This window comes from Piliocolobus tephrosceles, chromosome 21 (genome assembly GCF_002776525.5).
Source record: "Piliocolobus tephrosceles isolate RC106 chromosome 21, ASM277652v3, whole genome shotgun sequence".
NCBI classification, from domain to species: domain Eukaryota; kingdom Metazoa; phylum Chordata; class Mammalia; order Primates; family Cercopithecidae; genus Piliocolobus; species Piliocolobus tephrosceles.
In genome coordinates, this window is record NC_045454.1 from 19,794,539 (window position 1) to 19,814,699 (window position 20,161).

The following is a 20,161-nucleotide window of genomic DNA, read 5'->3' on the forward strand; positions in this document are numbered from 1 at the left end:
TAGTGACCATGAGTTTGATAACAGAAACACACTGGATCAGTATTGTTATCTATGTCTGTTCATCATACTATGTGTTAAGTCGATCCATTTTTGTCTTGTATTTGTTTTCATTTCACTTTATTTTAGTTTCTTTGGGACAGGGTCTCACTCTGTCACCCAGGCTGGAAGTGCAGTGGCAGGATCACAGCTCACTGCAGCCTCGACTTCTCTGGGCTCAGGTGATCCTCCTGCCTCAGCCTCCCAAGTAGTGGGGACTATAGGCATATGCTACCCCGCCTGGCTAATTTTTGTATTTTGTAGAGACAGCATTTTGATGTGTTGCTCAGGCTGGTCTCAAACTCCTGGACTCAAGTGATCTGCCTGTGTTGGCCTCCCAAAGTACTGGGATGACAGGCATGCAACACAGCCCCTGGCCTGTTTTAATTTTATTAATTGGCTGATTCATTCAGACACATAATTATCAAGTTAAATCTCACTATTTCCTTAGCATTTCACGTCAATTTAGCTTAGAAAATCTACTCCTAACTCAATATTTTAAAACATATACAATTAGCCAGGTGCGGTGGCACATGCCTGTAATCCCAGCTACTTGGGAGGCTGAGGCAGGAGAAGCACTCAAACCTGGGAGACAGAGATTGCAGTGAGCCGAGATCGCACGACTGCACTCCAGCCTGGTTGACAGAGCAAGACTCCGTCTCAAAAAAAAAAATAAAAACGTTTTCTCCAGATCATTTTTACATTTAATTATTCAGTCTGTTTTGACTATGCCTTAAAGAATTAAGTAAATATAACTTCACTTCTACCCACTAATTAGTCAATGTACCTAACACAATTTATTGAATAAACCAGTCCATTCCCAACAGCATCAAAAGTAAGTACATTTCCCAATGTGTATTAATACAGCCATTATGGAAAATAATATGGAGATTCATCAGAAACTAAAAATAGAATTACTCTATGTTCCAGCAATCCCACCTGTGGGTGTATAGCTAAAGGAATTGAAGTCAGCATGCTGAAGAGAGAACTGCACTACCAATTATTCTGCATTGGATATGGAAGCAACCTAAGTGTCCAGCATGTTATAAATGGATGAAGAGAATGTTACATATTATATATATTATATATATAATGTCATATACATATATATGTATATATAAAGGAATATTATTCACTTTTTAAAAACAGGAAAATGGCCGGGCACAGTGGCTCACGCCTGTAAATGCAGCACTTTGAGAGGCCAAGGTGAGTCGATCACCTGAGGTCAGGAGTTCGAGACCAGCCAGATCAACATGGTGAAACCCTGTCTCTACTGAAAATACAAAAATTAGCTGATGTGGGGGCGCATGCCTGTAATCCCAGATACTTGGGAGGCTGAGACACAAGAATTGCTTGGACCGGGGAGGCAGAGGTTGCAGTGAGCTGAGACTGTGCCACTGCACTCCAGCCCGGGCGACAAAAGCGAAACTCCGTCTCAAGACGGAGTTTTTAAAAATAAATAAAAGATTTTTAAAAAATAAATAAAAAATAAAAATAAAACGAGGAAAATTCTGTCATCTGTGACAACACGGATAAACCGAGAGGACATTATGCTGAGTGAGAGAAGCCAGGAACAGAAAGACAAATACAAATACCACATAAGTGGTATTTGTGGAATCTAAAAAAGTCTAACTCTTAAGAGGCACAGAATGGTGTTTACCAGAGACTGAAAAATGGGGGAAAGGGAGATACTAATTAAAGGAGTACAAAATTTCAGTTAGTCAGCAGGAACAAACTTTAGTAATCTATTGCACAGAATAGCAACTACATAAATAATGTGTTGTATGTTTCAAAATTGCTCAAAGAGTAGATTTTAAATGTTTTCACCACAAAAAAGTGAAGTGACAGATTTAATTAGCTTGACTTAATCATTTCACATTGTAAACATAGATTAAAACAGCATATTGTACTCTATCAGCATATAAAACATACAATTAATATTTGTCCATTTTTAAAAAGTTACTTTTCTCATACCTTATAACAAGGCTGGACCTCCTCAGGGGACACAGAGCAGAGTCCCCGCCCTCCGGAGCTCATACCCGATCCCCCACGCTCGCCCTCGCGGCCACACCTTGAACCCCCTCCCCGACCGGCTCTACACTCAACCAGCCCGAGGCTTCTGGCAGCTCCGAGTTCGGATTCCCCTTCTCAGCCTTCTGTGGTCACTGAAACCCTCAGGACTCCGAGGACAAGTGAAACAAGGCTTCCTCAGCCATCTTCGCCAGCGCAGTAAGTCTCTGTGTCTGCGCACTCCAGGTAGAGGGAAGACTAAAACCTCCGGGAGGCCGGACGCGGTGGCTCAAGCCTGTAATCCCAGCACTTTGGGAGGCCGAGGAGGGTGGATCACGAGGTCAGGAAATCGAGACCATCCTGGCTAACATGGTGAAACCCCGTCTCTACTAAAAAAATACAAAAAACTAGCCGGGCGAGGTGGCGGCGCCTGTAGTCCCAGCTACTCTGAGGCTGAGGCAGGAGAATGGCGTGAACCCAGGAGGCAGAGCTTGCAGTGAGCTGAGATCTGGCCACTGTACTCCAGCCTGGGCGACAGGGCTAGACTCTGTCTCAAAAAAAAAAAACCTCCGGGAGCCAGCGTGCGGCGGTGCCTGCACTCTAACCGGGATTTGGGGTTCCGAGACACTTTTCCCACAAGCCACCGCGGTCATGGATCTTTAGGCTTAAACTACATTTCCCAGAGGGCAACGGAAACACCCAATCTATGGCTTCCCTTCCGTTTTCGCGTGGTTCTTTTGCTAGGTGAGTTGAACTCATTTCAGGATAGGCACAGGGTACTCGCAGGTAGAGCTCTGGGCAATCAAGTTACATTGGAGGCCAACCTAAACCGGCCGGGGTGGTGGAGGAAGCCCTTAAACCGTGGAGGCCTGTAGTTGGATGACCAGTTGTTATCGGAATCTCAGGCCCGTGGGTGCATGAACAGCAGAGGAGGGTATTTGAGTGCGCACGTGAGAGAATGTTGTATATGTCAGATGGAGAATGTTTGAGAGTGTGTGAGAGAGAAACTGTGCGTGTGAGAGGCTGTGATGTCCCTCCTTGACGATGGGTGCGGTTGTGAGGCTGTGACAGGTGAGTGAATGGCAGTGCTTGCGTGACAGGGATGTGAGGTGCTTGTCCTTTTCATGTACGTTGTTTGCGGTGGCACTGCGGTGTCACTTTGAGTCGTGGCTGTAGGTTTCTGGATGCTTATTCTCCCCTCTTTCCTCACAGCTGCTTGCGGCTGACACACACACACACAAATGTCTGCAAGAGGGAAACTGGATACTGAACTCTAAATGAAATTTTCCAGCAAGAAGGCATTGACTTGCTGTGAGATTGGGAACGCCTGGGAGGTTATTTCTTTGTGAACTCTGAGAGCGAGCTACCTGTCTCAGAACCTCGAGTTTCCCAGAGCTCTGACCCCAGGAACCTGCTGTGAACTCATACCCAGATTCCAGCCTCCCTCCTACCTCCATGAATTAAAGTGTGTGAACAGGGAAGGTGTGGAGGGTATTGTGTTACAAGGCATTCCGTGCTTCAAGGAAAGACCTGGTAACTCATGATTCTTTTCCCCCTCCTTAGTCCTGCTATTCCTCAAAAGGACTCTAATGAGGAGCAAAAAAATTCTTTCACATCTAAAAATCAATGTTTAGGCTAGTTGGCTTTTTTCTTTCCTAAGATTACTGGTTTTAGGGCATGCTTTCCTTTGTCTGAAATGTGTCTGAATGTCCTAATACCAATCTGCTTTCTTTCCAGTAGATTTTGGGAGCCATTGAGCTGAATCTCATTAACGTTCTCATATTCTGCTGGGTGTGGTGGCTCATGCCTGTAATCGCAGCATTTTGGGAGGCCAAGGCGGGCAGATCACTTGAGGTCAGGAATTTGAGACCAGCCTGGCCAACATGACGAAACCCCATCACTATTAAAAATACAAAAATTAGTCTGGCATGATGGTACGTGGTTGTAATCCCAGCTACTTGGGAGGCTGAGGAAGGAGAGCCCAGGAGGCGGAGGTTGCAGTGAGCCGACATCTTGCCACTGCACTCCAGCCTGGGCTACAGAGCAAGACTGTCTCAAAAAAAAAAAAAAAAAATCTCATATTCATTTGGCATATCATTCAGATTCTTCCATGTATTCTCATATGGTAAAGAGAACCTAAAAATTAAGTTTAGCATCAAGGACAACAATCTTCCTCTCTTTACGATTATTGTTGCTATTACTGACGTAGTTTGAGACAAAGGGGTAACTTATTCTTTTAAGGTTGTAAGAGTATAATGCTTTTCATTTAGCATATTTATATTGTTGAGGCCTAACTTTCTAACATGCGGTTTCACTGTCAGCCAAGATCTTCTCATTGATAGTCTGAGTAACAAAAGGAAATGATTAAGAAAATAGAATGGAACTGGGTGTGGTGGCCACTCCTGTAATCCCAGCACTTTGGGAGGCAGAGGAGGGCAGATCACTTGAGGTCAATAGTTGGAAACCAGCCTGACCAACATGGTGAAACCCCGTCTCTACTAAAAATACAAAAATTAGCCAGGCGTGGTGGAGGTGCATGCCTGTAATCCCAGCTACTCAGCAGGCTGAGGCAGAAGAATCGCTTGAACCTGGGAGGTGGAGGTTGCAATGAGCCAAGACTGAACCACTGCACTCCTCATTCTGGTGACAGAGTGAGACTCCATCTCAATTGAAAAGAAAAAAAAAAAAAGAAAAGAAACGAAATAGAATGGGAGCTGGGTGCCATGGCTCATACCTGTAATCCCAGCATTTTGGGAGGCTAAGGTAGGAGTATCACTTGATTCAGGAATTTGAGACCAGCCTAGGCAACTCAGTGAAACCCTGTCTCTACAAAAACATCAAAAAATTAGCTGGGAGTGATGGTGCACACCTGTAGTCCCAACCACGTGGCAGGCTGAGACAAGAGGATCCCTTGAGCCCAGGAGATCCAGACTGCAGTGAGCTGTGATTATACCAGTGCACTCTAGCCTGGGTGACAGAGCAAGACTCTGTCGAAAGAAAGAAAGAAAGAGGGAAAGAGAGAGAGGGAGAGAGGGAGGGAGGGAGGAAGGGAGGAAGGGGAGAAAGAGGAAAGAAAGAAAAACAAAGAAAGGAAGAAAGAAAGAAAAAGGAAGAAAGAAAGAGAAAAGAAAGAAAGAAAAAAAGAGAAAGTGTGGGGAAAAGGAAGAGAGATCAGCCTGTTACTGTGTCTATATAGAAGGAAGTAGACATAAGAGACTCCATTTAGTTCTGTATTTGAGATGCTGTTAATCTGTGACCCTACCCCCAACTTTGTCCTTGCAAGAGACATGTGCTGTGGTGACTCAAGGTTTAATGGATATTGGGCTGTGCAGGATGTGTCTTTGTTAAACAAGTACCTGAAGGCAGCTTGCTGGTTAAAAATCCTGCCCCTCCCTGGGCAATGGAACATCTCCGGGTAAAACTCATTGTGTGCTTTGTTTACTGAGTAAGGAGAAAACCGCCTTTAGGAATAAGGTGGGGCTTGCTGGAGCAATACTGCTAAAAGGTTTATGGAGATGTTCGCATATGCATCTCAAGGCACAGCATTTTCCTTTAAACTTATTCATGTTACAAGGATTTTTGTTCATATGTCTTACTGCCGATTTCCTCCCTATAATGATCCTATTGTCCAGCCACTCCCTTATCTTTTTGATGGTAAAGATAATTACCAATAAATACTAAGGGAACTCAGAGGCCGGTGTCGGTGTGGGTCCTCTGTAAGCAGAGCACCGGTCCCCTGGGTCCCGCTTTTCTTTCTCTTTACTTTGTCTCTGTGTCTTATTTCTTTTCTCAAGTCTCTCGTTCCACCTAACGAGAAGCACCCACAGGTGTGGAGGGGCAGGCCACCCATTCAGAAAGGGAGGGAGGGAAGGAGGGAAGGAGAGAGAGAAAGAGAAGAAAGAAAAAGAAGAAAAAAAAGGAAGAAAGGAAGGGAGAGAAAGAAAGGGGAAGAAAGAGGAAGAAAGAAAGAAAAGGAAGGAAGGAAGAAAATGACTAGGAATACTGGCAGTATTAATGTCCTGCTTCTGGTTTGTGACCATTTTAATATGAGTCTAATCTGCATATATTTCTCTTTCTTTTTTATAGCAACAGGTTCTCTGTTGCACGGGCTGGAGTGAGGTGGCACATCATGGCTCACACATTTTTCTTTGACCATACCAGTTGCATAAGATCAAGCACAGAGTAAAAAAGAGTTGGATTTAACTAAGGTTGTGATACAATGAGCCCTTTGTTTCTGTGGGTTCCACATCTATGGATTCAACCAACCACAGACTAAAAGTGTAATTAGGCTTACCTATGATGGTTGTGTCTGTTCTGAACATGTACAGACTTTTTTCCTTGTCATTATTCCCTAAACAATACAGGATAACAACTACTTATATACCATTTATATTTTTTAAGGTATTTTAGGTAGTCTAGAGATTATTGAAAGTACAGACACTCCTCAACTTCTGCTGGGGTTGCATCCAGATAAACTACTAACTCCGTTGGAAATCCAGGAACATACTACATGAGTATAACTTTAACACTGTCCTAAAGTCTAAAAATTGTAAGTTAAACCATTGTAAGTCTGGGACCATCTGTATACAGGAAGATACATGTAGGTTATATGCAAATACTGTACTTTTTTTTTTTTGAAACGGAGTCTCACGCTCTCTCTCTGTCGCTCAGGCTGGAGTGCAGTGGCACAATCTTGGCTCACTGCAACCTCTGCCTCCCAGGTTCAAGCAATTCTCTTGCCTCAGCCTCCTGAGTAGCTGGGATTACAGATGTGCGCCACCACACCCAGCTAATTTTTGTGTTTTTAGTAGAGACAGGGTTTCACCATGTTGGTCAGGCTGGTCTCAAACTCCTTACCTCGTGATCTGCCTGCCTCGGCCTCCCAAAGTGCTGGGATTACAGTCATGAGCCACCGCACCCAGTGAATACTATACCATTTTATATAAGGGACTTCAGTATCCATGGATTTTTGGTATCCGTGGGAGTCCTGGAACCAGTCCCCCTCAGATACTGAGAGACAACTGTATTTCAGCAAAAATGAAGCAGAGAAGCTCATGGAGGTGAGGATGTAAGCAAAAGAGTGGTTATAATGTGGGATTATGCTGTATAGGCATATGTTGGTGATATTGTGGGTTTGGTTCCAGACCACAGAGATAAAGGCAAGTATCAAAATAAAACTTTGGGAGGCCAAAGCAGGCGGATCACGAGGTCAAGAGATCGATACCATCCTGGCCAACATGGTGAAACCCCGTGTCTACTAAAAATACAAAAATTAGCTGGACATGGTGGCGGGCACCTGTAGTCCCAGCTACTTGGGAGGCTGAGGCAGGAGAATAGCTTGAACCTGGGTGGTGGAGGTTGCAGTGAGCCGAGATCGTGCCACTGCACTCCAGCCTGGTGACAAAGCGAGACTCCATCTCAAAAAAAACATAAAAAATAAAAAAAAAATAAGGTGAGCCTGTTTGGTCTTCCAGTGCATATAAAAGTTATGTTTAAAGTAGTCAATTAAGTGGGCAACGACATTATGTCTAAAAAATCTACATACTTACCTTGGGAGGCTGAGGCAGGCAGATCACCTGAGGCTAGGAGTTCAAGACCATCCTGGCTAACATGGTGAAACCCATCTCTACTAAAAATACAGAAAGTAGCCAGGCATGGTGGTACATGCCTATAATCCCAGCTACTCGGGAGGCTGAGACTGAGCCATGGAAATTGCTTGAACCTGGGAGGTGGAGGCTCCATTGAGCTGAAATCGCACCACCATACTCCAGCCTGGGCAACAGAGTGAGAGCTTGTCTCAAAAAAAAAAAAAAAAAAAAAAAAAAAGTGCAACAATGAAGTTTCCTGCATAGATTGACCCTTCCTTTCACAAAAGATTTTTCTGTAGCATGCAATGTTTGGTAGCATTGTACCCGCAGTAGAACATCTTTCAAAGTTGGAGGCAATCTTCTCAAACCCTGTCCCTGCTTTATCAACTAAGTTTATGTAATATCCGAAATCTTTTGTTGTCGTTTCAACAATGTTCAAAGAATCTCCACCGTGATTAGATTACCATCTCCCAAAACCACTTTTCTTTGCTCAACTGTAAGCAAAGCAACTATAAGAAGCAACTCCTCATCAGTTCACATATGCTCACCCTCAGGCTCCACTTCTAATCTTCTTGCTATTTCCACCCCATCTGGAGTTACTTCCTCTGTTGAAGTTTTGAAGCCCTCAAAGTCATATATGAAGGTTGGAATCAACTTCTTCCAAACTCCCGTTAATGTTGACATTTTGACCTCCTCACATGAATCACAAATAGTCTTAATGGCATCTAGAGTGGTGAGTTCTTTCCACAAGGTTTTCTATGTACTTTGCCCACATCCATCAGAGGAATCACGATGTATGGCAGCTATAGCCTTATGAAGCGGATTTCTTAAATAATAGACTGAAAATCAAACTTACTGCTTGATCCATGGGCTGCAGAATGGTGGTTGTGTTAATACGCATGAAAAGAACGTCAGTGTCCTTGTATATCTCCATCATAGCTCTTGGATGACTTGTACATTGTCAATGACCAATAATATTAAAAAAGGTATACTTTTTTAATGAGTAGTAGTAGTGACATGGAAGAAGATGCCATCTGGGACTTTTCATAGCTAGAGAGGAGAAGTCATGGCCATTAAAGAAGGCTGTTTTATCTACATTGAAAAATCTGTTTAGTGTAGCTACCTTTATCAGTTATGTTAGCTAGATCTTCTAGATGACTTAGAACAGCTGCTACATCAGCTCTTGTTGCTTCACCTTGCACTTTTTTTTTTTTTTTTTTTTTTTTTTTGAGACAGAGTCTCGCTCTGTTGCTCAGGCTGCTGGAGTACAATGACGCGATCTGGGCTTACTGCAACCTTCACCTCCTGGGTTTAAGTGATTCTCCTGCTTCAGCCTCCCGAGTAGTTGGGATTACATGTACCTGCCACCACACCAGACTAATTTTTGTATTTTTAGTAGAGATGGGGTTTCACCATGTTGGCCAGGCTGGACCTTGGACTTTCATGTTATGGAGATGCCTTCTTTCCTTAAACCTCATGAACCATCCTCCACTCTCTCAAACTTCTCTTCCACAGTGTCCTCACCTCTCTCAGACTTCACAGAATTGAAGACAGCTTAGGGCCTTGCTCTGGATTTGGCTTTAGCTTAAGGGAATGATGTGGCTGGTTTGATCTTCTATCCAGACCATAACATGTTTTTCATATCAGCAATAAGGTTATTTTATTTTCTTATTCATGTATTCAGTGGAGTAGCACTTTTAATTTGCTTTAAGAACTTTTCCTTTGCATTCACAACTTGGCTACCTGTTTAATTCTAGAGGCCTAGCTTTTGGCCTGTCTTGACTTTGGACAGAGGACTGATTTCATTTTTTTAAAATCCAGTCATTGGAGAGTGGATTGAAAATGCAGTGGGAGCAGTTTGAATGTGGGGCTTCCACTCCCACAAATTTTTCTCTTGAAGACCACATTTCTCAGAGGCTACTGGGGCTAAAATAATCTCGATGTCTTGGGTTTTCCTACGTCCTCATGGTTATTGGGGGCCACATGGTAAGACAGCCATGTCAAAAGGAGAAACCACCACAAGGTAATTTTGGACCTAGATCGATGCCAGACTTGAACCTGCAGGGAGAACAGAGGTTGGGATTTCAGAGCTGCATTAGAGAAGGCCCAGGGCATAGACAGGGTGTTGGTCTTGGCCTCTCATCTGTGTGAGCCTGAGAGGAGAGGGATTGTGTGACTGAGGGTGACCGAGGGTGGAAGTGAGTGTGCAGTATGCATGTCAGTGAGTGTGTGTAACAGGGTAGGGTAGGTGTCCACGACAACCTATGCGGTTGTGACGCTGTGAGTGGTGTGTGAATGTGCTCCTGTGACTAGAAAGACTGGCTTTTATGTGAGTGTGGGTTGTTGGGCTCTGTGTGTGTCACTGAGTTGGTTACCTGCTGGTTCCTCTACCCTCTTAACTTACAGCCATTTGTAGCTTAAAGAAATGGCCCTATCAAAGTCAAATAAAATATTAAGAGAAATCTCTAAAATAAAACATTTTATTTGGGAAAAACAGAATTGCAATTTGGGTGTAAACCTCTGAAGGTTTGCTGAAAGTCAGCTGACAAAAGGCAGATTAATAGGAGAAAAGAAAGACAAATTTATTAACGTGCATGTTAATAACATGCATGACATTCTGGAGGCCCAGACTTGTAACCAGTGTCTGAAGGGTGGGCCAGTCTTGTGGGACTAAGCCCTCAACCTGTGGGATCTAATCCTATCTCCAGGTAGATAGTGTCTGAATTGAATTGGAGGACACCCAGCTGGTCGTCCATTGCAGAATTGATTGCTAGCTTGGTGTGTGTGGAAAAACCTCCACATGTTTGCTTACAAAAGTCTTCTGTGTTGAGTGTTGTGTAATAGCAGAGGAAAAATCATTTGTTTTTTTTTCCCACTCAGAGGGCGTTATTAGAAAGAGAAATGTTACCTATTGTTTTGACAGAAAACTTATAGGCACTAGTGAAGTTTCGGGGAGCTGGCAGTTTCTGGTGAGTGAGGGCGGTAGGTAAAACTAGTCTTAGCATTAGGGCAATTATTTGAGCAACTACTAGGTAAAACTGGTCTTAAGGTTCTAGCAGTCATTTTAGTAGCTGATTTGCATGATAATCCCTGGGCAGGTGCTTGCACTATGAATGCTGTGCGTTTCTTCTCCCTAGACTCTGAACTCTGATTTAATTGGGTATGACTACTCCAGTTCATATCATCAATTCTCACAGCCCCAAGAGAGAAGTCATATTTTGAGCTCTATCATGAAGGTTCCCAGAAATAAAGTACTCACATCAGCTTGGGATGGAAATTTTTAGAGCTGCAGGTACCTCTTAAGCCAAGTTTCTGGGAAGACATCATGGGAAGGCTCCTGGAGTTACACACCCTGGTGGAAGCTCCTCCCTTGGGGCCGTGCAGGGGCATTATAATCTCAGAACCACACCATTCCTATAGCTTTGACCCCAGGAACTGTGAACTCTGTTACAGATTTCAGCCTTCCTCCTATATCCTGGTTTTTTATTTGTTTGTTTGTTTTTGAGATAAAATCTCACTCTGTCACCCAGGCTGTAGTACAGTAGTGCAATCATGGCCCACTGCAGCCTCAACTTCATGAACTCAGGTGTTCCTCCTATTTCAGCCTCCCAAGTAGCTGGGACTATAGGTGTGCCACCACACCCAGCTAATGTTTGTGTTTTTTGTAGAGAACGGGTCTTGTTATATTGCCTAGGCTGGTCTTGAACTCCTGGGCTCAAGTGATCCTCCTGCCTTGACCTCCTGAAGTGCTGGGATTACAAGCATGAATTACCACACCTGGCCTATATCTTGGTTTTGTATGTGACCATACTTTTGGTTGTGATCCAGTTTTCCTCTGCTCCTGCCATTCTCCAAAAGAAACCCAAGAAGGAGGAAAGAACTGTTGCACTACAAAAATAATGAAGGTTAAGAAATATTGTTGATGCCTAAAAAGCAATATTCATGTTGGTTTCTTTCCTTTTGGTTCACAAAAATTTTTATTTTGATGTAAGAACATTGGATTTTCTTTGCCTGAAGTGAACTAGGTAGAGAGTATCTTAGGCCTTCCTTCCCCAGGTGATGACAGAGTTCACTGAGACAACTACACAATGGTTTTTATGTTCTCTCTCTTCTCTAAGTAATATTCACATATTCAATTGGCAGATCATTCAAACCATGCAGTTGGGCTGTATTTCAGAAGGAGATTAGTGGGCTTTTATGGAATCATACACCAGAGATCTTAGATATTCTTTCTCCAGAGGACTAAGAGTCAACAATTGCAGAGTCATCTGCTTGGTGGTATTTTTGGAAGCAGAACTGTAATTTGGTATTTGAGGATACAGGTCTGTGTCTACAAGTGGAGAATATGTTCAGATGATCTCTAATACATAACTGTTAGTACTGGTTAGGGGTATTTGTGGGCTGGCAGCCTGAGTTTTTCAGACACGTTGTTGCATGGATTTTGAGAGACAGTGTGGTATGATATTGAAGAGAATGGGCTCTGGGTATCCCAAATTTGGTTTGAATCTCAGGTCTGCCATTTCCTATCTGTATGAGCATAGGCAGTGTGTTTACTCAGGCTCCGAGTTCTACAGCTCTCAGACACATATTATAATAGTACCTACTTCATAGGAGTGTAATGAGAATAAAAATGTAAATCCCATGACAATAGACCCTGGAACATAAGGAGTGCTAAACAAATATTAAGTCAGGCCAACAGATTGCCTGAACTCAGGAGTTTGAGATCAGCCTGACCAACATGGTGAAACCCTGTCTCTACTAAAAATACAAAAAAGTAGCCAGGCATGGTGGTGTGTGCCTGTAGTCCCAGCTACTTGGGAAGCTGAGATAGGAGGATCACTTGAGTTCGCAAGGTCAAGGCTGCAGTGAGATGTGAGCACCCCACTGCAATGCAGCCTGGATGATGGAAGTGAGACCCCAACTCAAAAAAACAATTATATTAGGTTCGATCAGACATTTGGCAAGGATTGTATCCAGAATGATATTTGGATTGTATGTTTTGTGAAGGAGATGTCTACATTCACATTTGAGAATCTACTATGTGCAAAACTCTTTTCTGCTTTTTATAATAAAATATAATAAAATAATGCTAATTTCATTTATCTGAATTATGTTCATTCACAGAAAAAATTTGAATTATACTGATGATACAACTAAAGGCTATCCAAGAAATGGTAGGTGTTACTTATTTCAATCATATTGTTTTTCTATTTCAGGACTAAAGTTCACAGTTTCCTCAATGAGTGGAAAGATTCTCCTTTATAATTTCATTTTAATAAATATCTTAGGTATTATTGGTGCTCTGTTTCTAGATAAGAAGTATATCAGCTTTGTGGCAGAAGAATCTAGTAACCTAAAGAATGAAGTAATGAGAAAGTTAAAATTACCCATGACCTTTCCCCTCCTCCACTTGTACCAGGGTAAATTACTAATTATATTTTGGGGTAGGTTTTTCCAATTTTTATCTGTAAGCATATGTTTTTGGTTTTGTTTTTGCAAAATAAAATCACCTTACTTGATCATATGATTTCCAACCTTAGTTTGAAAAGGAATCCATGGGTTTCATTATCCCTGTGTGCATGTAAGAAGGAGAAGGAGGGCCCTTGGTAACTTATTTTGGGACCTTTGTTGAAAATCAGGTGGATATAAGTGTATGCATTTATTTCTGTGTTCTTTATTCTGCCTTGTCTATGTGTCTGTTTTTGTTCTAGTAACATGCTGTTTTGGTTATTATAGCTTTGTAATATATTTTGAAGTCAGATAATATGTCACTACCTTTGTTCTTTTTGTTCAAAATTTCTTTGGCTATTCAGGGTCTTTTGTGGTCTCGTATGAATTTTAGAATTGTTTTTTCTATTTCTGTGAAGAATGTCATTGGTAATTTGATAGGGATTGCATTGAATCTGTAGATCACTTTGGGTATCATGGACATTTTAACAATATTAATTCTTCCAATTCCTGAAAATGTGATCTCTTTCCATTTATTTGTGGCCTCTTCAATTCCTTTCATCAAAGCTTTATAGATTTCATTGTACTGATCTTTCACCTCCTTTGTTATTCCCGGGCATCTTAAAAAAAAAAAAAAAAAAAAAAACTTATATAACAATTGTGAATGGGATTGCTTTTCTGATTTCTTTTTCAGATAGTTTATTAATGGCATATAAAAATGATACTGATTTTTTTTTTTTTTTTTTTTTTTGTGAGATTTTTGAGACGGAGTTTTGCTTTTGTTGCCCAGGCAAGAGTGTGATGGCATAATCTCAGCTCACTGCAACCTCCACCTCCTGGGTTCTCAGCCTCCTGAGTAGCTGGGACTACAGGCACACACCACCATGCCTGGCTAATTTTGTATTTTCAGTAGAGATGGGGTTTCACAATGTTGACCAGGCTGGTCTCAAACCCCTGGCCTCAGGTGATCCACCCGCTTCGGCCTCCCAAAGTGCTGGGATTACAGGCGTGAGCCACCGCGCCTGGCCATGCTACTGATTTTTATATGTTGATTTTGTATCCTGCAGCTTTAGTGTGTTTGTTAGCTATAACAGTTTTTGGTGGAGTCTTTAGGACTTTCTATATGTAAGTTCATGTTGTCTACAGACAGGGACAGGGACAGTTTGATTTCTTCCATTGCAATTTGGATTTTATTTCTTTTTTTTTTTTTTTTTTGAGATGGAGTCTCGTTCTGTCGCCCAGGCTGGAGTGCAGTGGCGCAATCTCGGCTCACTGCAAGCTCTGCCTTCCGGGTTCATACCATTCTCCTGCCTCAGCCTCCTGAGTAGCTGGGACTACAAGGCGTCCGCCACCATGCCTGGCTAATTTTTTGTAGTTTTTTAGTAGAAATGGGGTTTCACTGTGTTAGCCAGGATGGTCTCAATCTCCTGATCTCGTGATCTGCCCACCTCGGCCTCCCAAAGTGCTGGGACTGCAGGCGCGAGCCACCACACCCAGCCGTCTTATATTTCTTTCTCTTGCCTAATTGCTCTGGCTGGGACTTCCAGTACTATGCTGAATAAAAGTGGTGAAAGTGGGCATCCTTGTCTTGTTCCAGATCTTAGAGCAAAGCTTTCAGCTTTTTCCCATTCAGTATGATGTTAGCTGTGAGTTTGTCATATATGGATTTTTGTCATATACATGTGTTGAGGTATGTTCTTTCTATATGTAGTTTGTTGAAAAGGGCCCATAATCTCCTTCTCACTTGAAAAACCTGAATATTTTTACCTTTTAGAATCATGGATTTATCCGTTAAAATTAATTACCAGGAAAAGAAATGATCAACTAAAATAGCATTTTGGGATTCAGTTTTTAAAAAGAGTTCAGCTGGGCTTACACCTGTAATCTCAGCACTTTGGGAGACTGAGGTGGGCAGATCACAAGGTCAGGAGTTTGAGACCAACCTGGCCAACATGGTGAAACCCTGTCTCTGCTAAAAATACAAAAAAAAAAAAAAAATTAACCAGGCGTGGTGGCAGGTGCCTATAATCCCAGCTACTCAGGAGGCTGAGGCAGGAGAATCACTTGAACCAGGGAAGCGGAGGTTGCAGTGAGCCAAGACCACATCACTGCACTCCAGCCTGGGTGACAGAGCGAGACTCAGTCTCAAAAATAAAATAAAATAAAAGTTAGATTGAGTTTCCTTTCACAGAACATAGAAATAATCTGTGATGTCCAAGTGCTTCCAAGTACCTATTGTATAAAATTTAGATCTATTGTACCTAGTGTATTGGAAACACTGCACAATAGATACTCGGAATAGATATTAGCCAAAACATGAGATAGATAGTAAAAGTTAGGAAGAGTCACAGAAATCACCATGTTGTACTGAAGAACAGAATTTAGGCTGCTGTTAAATTCTTAATTTGGCAGTTTATCAGATCATATTCTCTGAACAGCTTTAGGTTACTGAAATGTTTTTTCTCTAGCTGCTGGGGGCAAAGGAAGGGCACATTTTCTCCTTAGGTATTTGAGAATCATTTTTGCTAATATTGTTTATTGAGGAGAATTGTACGCTTTTTTTTTCTTTTTTTTTTTTTTTAAGACGGAGTCTCGCTCTGTCGCCCAGGCTGGAGTGCAGTGGCCGGATCTCAGCTCACTGCAAGCTCCGCCTCCCGGGTTCCCGCCATTCTCCTGCCTCAGCCTCCCGAGTAGCTGGGACTACAGGCGCCCGCCACCTCGCCCGGCTAGTTTTTTTTTTGTATTTTTAGTAGAGACGGGGTTTCACCGTGTTAGCCAGGATGGTCTCGATCTCCTGACCTCGTGATCCGCCCATCTCGGCCTCCCAAAGTGCTGGGATTACAGGGTTGAGCCACCGCGCCCGGCCCGAGAATTGTACGCTTAAAGCCAGCCTTCAACATTTTTTAGTTAGCCACATAAGAATTCAGGCCAGAGAAACGTTAATTTTTTTCACATGAGAAAATGGAATTAGTAGGCCGGGTGCAGTGGCTCATGCCTGTAATCGCAACACTTTGGGAGGCCAAGGTGGGCGGATCATCTGAGGTTAGGAGTTCAAGTCCAGCCTAACCAATATGATGAAACCCCATCTCTACTACAAATATAAAAATTAGCCGGGTGTGGTAGCATGCGCCTATAATCCCAACTACTTGGGGGGTTGAGACAGGAGAATTGCTTGAACTCGGAGGCAGAGATTGCAGTGAGCTGAGAGCTATACATCCGACAGAGGACTCCATTGCACTCCAGCCTGGGCAACAAGGCAAAACTCCGTCTCAAAAAAAAAAAAAGAAGTGGAATTAGTAGCATTATGTTTCTTTGAAAGCAGTACATTTAGGAATTTGTAAAGTTCTTCATCTCTGATAATAAAAGCCAACTTACATTAAGCAATTGTTTTATTAAATATTTTATGTGGATTTTACTTCATCTTCAGACTATTTTATATGCTAAATGACATTCTCTCCCAATTAACCAATGATACTTTAAGAGACATTAAGTATCAGAGCTTAAATCTGAAAATCATATCCCAAAAGACTGACAAAAAGACTTGAAGTTTGTATTAGTTACTTCAAGAGACCATTTCTTAAATATTACTTTTTTTTTTTTTTTTTTTTTTTAAGACAGAGGCTTGCTCTATCGCCAGACTGAAGTGCAGTGGCATAGTCTGGCTCACTGCAACCTCTGCCTCCTGAGTTCAAGTGATTCCCCTCCCTCAGCCTCCTGAGGTCCATTATATCATTCTTATGTCTTTGCATCCTCATAGCTTAGCTCCCACTCATAAATGAGAACATGTAATGTTTGGTTTTCCATTCCTGAGTTACTTCACTTAGAATAATGGTCTCAACTCCATTCAGATTATATCCAATGCCATTATTTCATTCCTTTTTACGGCCAAGTAGTATTCCATAGTGTATATACATGTGTACACTCACCACATTTTCTTTATCCACTTGTTGACAGACATTTAGGCTGGTTCCATATTTTTGCAATTGTGAATTGTGCTGCTATAAACGTGTGTGCAAATGTCTTTTTCATATAATTACTTCTGGCTGGGTACAGTGGCTCACACCTGTAATCCCAACATTTTGGGAGGCTGAGGCCGGCTGATCACTTAAGGCCAGGAGTTTGAGACCAGCCTGGCCAACATGGTGAGACCCCTGTCTCTATCGTTCAAAAAATAATAATACAAGAATTTCATGTAATGTCTTCTTTTTCTCTGGGTAGATACCCATTAGTGGGATTGCTGGATCAAATGATAGTTCTACTTTTAGTTCTTTAAGAAATCTTCATACTGTTTTTCACAGTAGTTGTACTAGTTTTCATTCCCACCAGTAGTGTAGAAGTGTTCCCTCTTCACCACAACCATGGCAATGTCAATTATCTTTTGATTTTTTAAAATTATGATCATTCTTAGAGGAGTAAGGTGGTATCACATTGTGATTTTTATTGGCATTTTCCTGATCACTGATAATATTGAGCGTTTTTTCATATGTTTGTTGGCCATTTGTATATATTCTTTTGAGAATTGCCTATTCATGTCCTTAGCCTACTTTTTGATGGGATTATTTGTTTTTTTCTTGCTGATTTGTTTGAGTTCCGTGTAGATTCTGGATGTTAGTCCTCTGTCAGATGTATAGTTTGTGAATACTTTTTCCTACTCTGTGAGTTGTCTGTTTACTCTGCTGATTATTTCTTTTGCTATGTAGAAGCTTTTTAGTTTAATCAAGTCCCATCTATTTATCTTTGCTTGTGTTGCATTTGCTTTTGGGTTCTTGGTCATGAACTCTTTGCCTAAGCCAATGTCTAGAAGAGTTTTTCCAATGTTATCTTCTAGAATTTTTATGGTTTCAGGTCTTAGATTTAAGTCTTTGATCCATCTTGAGTTGATTTTTGTCTAAAGTGAGAGATGAAGCTCCCATTTCATTCTTCTATACGTGGCTTGCCAATTATCCCAGCACCATTTGTTGAATAGTGTGTCCTTTCCCCACTTTATGTTTTTGTTTACTTTGTTGAAGACCAGTTGGCTGTAAGTATTTGGCTTTCTGGGTTCTCTATTCTGTTCCATTGGTCTACATGCCTGTTTTTATACTGCTACCATGCTGTTTTGGTAATGATTGCCTTGTAGTATAGTTTAAAGTCAGGGAATGTTAAGTCTCCAGATTTGTTCTTTTTGCTTAGTCTTGCTTTGACTATGCAGGCTCTTTTTTTTGTTCCATATGCATTTTAGGATTGTTTTTTCTAGTTCTGTGAAGAATGATGATGGTATTTGATGGGAATTGCATTGAATTTATGGATTGCTTTTGACAGTATGGTCATTTTCGCAATATTGAATTCTACCCATCCATGAGCGTGGGATGTGCTTCCATCTGTTTGTGTCATCTATGATTTATTTTAGCAGTGTTTTGTAGTTTTCCTTGTAGAGATCTTTCACCTCCTTGATTAGGTATATTCCTAAGTTTTTTGTTTTCTGTTTTTTTGTTTTTGTTTTGTTTTTGTAGCTGTTGTAAAAAAGGTTGAGTTCTTGATTTGATTCTCAGCTTAGTTGATGTTGGTATATAGCAATGCTACTGATTTGTGTACATTAATTTTGTATCTTGAAACTTTATGGAATTTATTTATCACATCTAGGGGCTTTTTGGATGAGTCTTTAGGGTTTTCTAGGTATATGATTATATCATCAGCAAACAGCAAGTTTGACTTCCTTTTTACCAATTTGGATGCCCTTTATTTCTTTCTCTTGTCTGATTGCTGTGGCTAGGACTAATCACTACTTTAAAATGACAATAATTCAGCAAGGACCATAAGTTGCAAATAGGAACGGGTAAGTCAGTGTATAGTGAAGACCACTAGAAAGATTCAGGTGATGTGCCTTGGGAATTCATGTGGAGGTGGCATTGATTAGATTCTGGTCATCATTGTAACTAAGTCCATGGAATATATATGGAAGTTAGTGAATGTATTCTGTAAGCTTTTACTGTCTAATTTTTTCTTCAAGTGATGTTAGATAAAAAGTGAAACTAGGCCAGGCGTGGTAGCTCATGTCTGTAATCCCAACAGTTTGGGAGGCCTAGGAGTGAGGATCTCTTGAGCCCAGCAGTTTGAGACCAGCCTAGCTAACACAGTAAGACCCTGTCTCTTAAAAAAAATGTTTTTAATTAACTAGGCATGGTGGTACACACCTTTAGTCCCAGCCAGTCAAGAGACTGAGGCAGTAGGATTACTTGAACCCAGAAGCTTGAGTTTGCAGTGAGCTATGATCACATCACTATACTCTAGCCTGGATGACAGAGCAAGACGCCTTGCCCCTTTAAAAAAAAAAAAAACAAAAAGAGAGAGAGAGTTTAGCGTTAGTCTGGATGACACTGTGGCTAAGTAGCAAAACAAACCCAACTTTTATCACACACATTTGTGTGTGTGTGTGTGTGTACACATGTATTTTTTAAGTTAATGCATGAACAATGTTAACATGATTATGAAATATATTCAAAAAAGAAAATCAAGATAGCAACTAAAAGAAAAGTAATGGTAACATATGATCATGCTGTAATGTAACAGAATAAATAAATTACCAGACTTTCTCAATATATCGATATCCTATAGCCTGTGTCTCAATGCTTGTCTGTCTTTTTAATGATTCAATGATATTGTACATTCTGTTTTTTCATCTTAATTTTCTTTTGACAGTATATCTGAAACTTTTTTATTTTATTAAATATGTTTCTCTACTTAGCATCTGATAGCTTCTTGGTATTCTATTACATGTATATTTTGTATTTAGCAAGGCAGTGTGTACTCAACACAGAACCAGGCCTGAGTATTTCCTTCTGTGCTGTGTTCTCTCTCATATTTTGACCAATTTCAACTGATTCTGATGCCATAGAGGAGGTTCTAGTTTGAGGCCAGGCACGATGGCACATGCCTGTAATCTGAATAGTTTGGGAGGCCAACGCAGGTGAATCACCAGGACCAGCCCCGCCAACATAGTGAAACCCTGTCTCTACTAAAAATACAAAAAAAATTAGCTAGGTGTGGTGGTGCACACCTGTAGTCCCAGCTACTTGGGTGGCTGAGGCAGGAGAATCGCT

The 20,161-nt window shown here is 41.4% G+C and overlaps 1 protein-coding gene across 2 annotated transcripts in view; it reads left to right on the forward strand.

Annotated features, from left to right (window-relative positions):
- Nucleotides 1-2,736: 2,736 nt before the first annotated feature.
- The window catches only part of ZNF573 (zinc finger protein 573), a 47,132-nt gene continuing 29,707 nt past the window's right edge, over nucleotides 2,737-20,161 (forward strand). Inside the window, exons 1-2 of one of the 2 annotated variants that reach the window (XM_023229195.1) lie at nucleotides 2,737-2,790; nucleotides 12,759-12,808. The gene's annotated coding sequence lies outside the window, so the exon portion shown is untranslated. Of the gene's footprint in view, nucleotides 2,791-12,758; nucleotides 12,809-20,161 lie in introns of those variants that run through there. The other variant, XM_023229196.1, reaches the window with a different exon arrangement.